The sequence below is a fragment of the Otolemur garnettii genome, unplaced genomic scaffold (assembly GCF_000181295.1).
Source record: "Otolemur garnettii isolate 467f Iridium unplaced genomic scaffold, OtoGar3 scaffold00173, whole genome shotgun sequence".
NCBI classification, from domain to species: Eukaryota; Metazoa; Chordata; class Mammalia; order Primates; family Galagidae; genus Otolemur; species Otolemur garnettii.
Window position 1 is genome coordinate 3,580,027 of NW_003852568.1, and position 264 is coordinate 3,580,290.

The following is a 264-nucleotide window of genomic DNA, read 5'->3' on the forward strand; positions in this document are numbered from 1 at the left end:
AGGCAGACAAGATAACAGACAGGACAATAAAGTAATGTGGGGGCGTGATGGCAGTGAACTGTATTTAAATCGCTATGGGTTCAGTTCCTTCCTCCCACCAACATCCTAGCCAGTCTTATCCTTCCTTTGTGACATGACCTTTTACCTTTGGGACACTGCCTCATGTGTATGACGAGTCAACAGTATTATTCCGTGTGTGTGTTTGCATATGTGCACATGAGTGACGGAGTGACACTGAGCACTCACTTCAACCACAGAAGAACA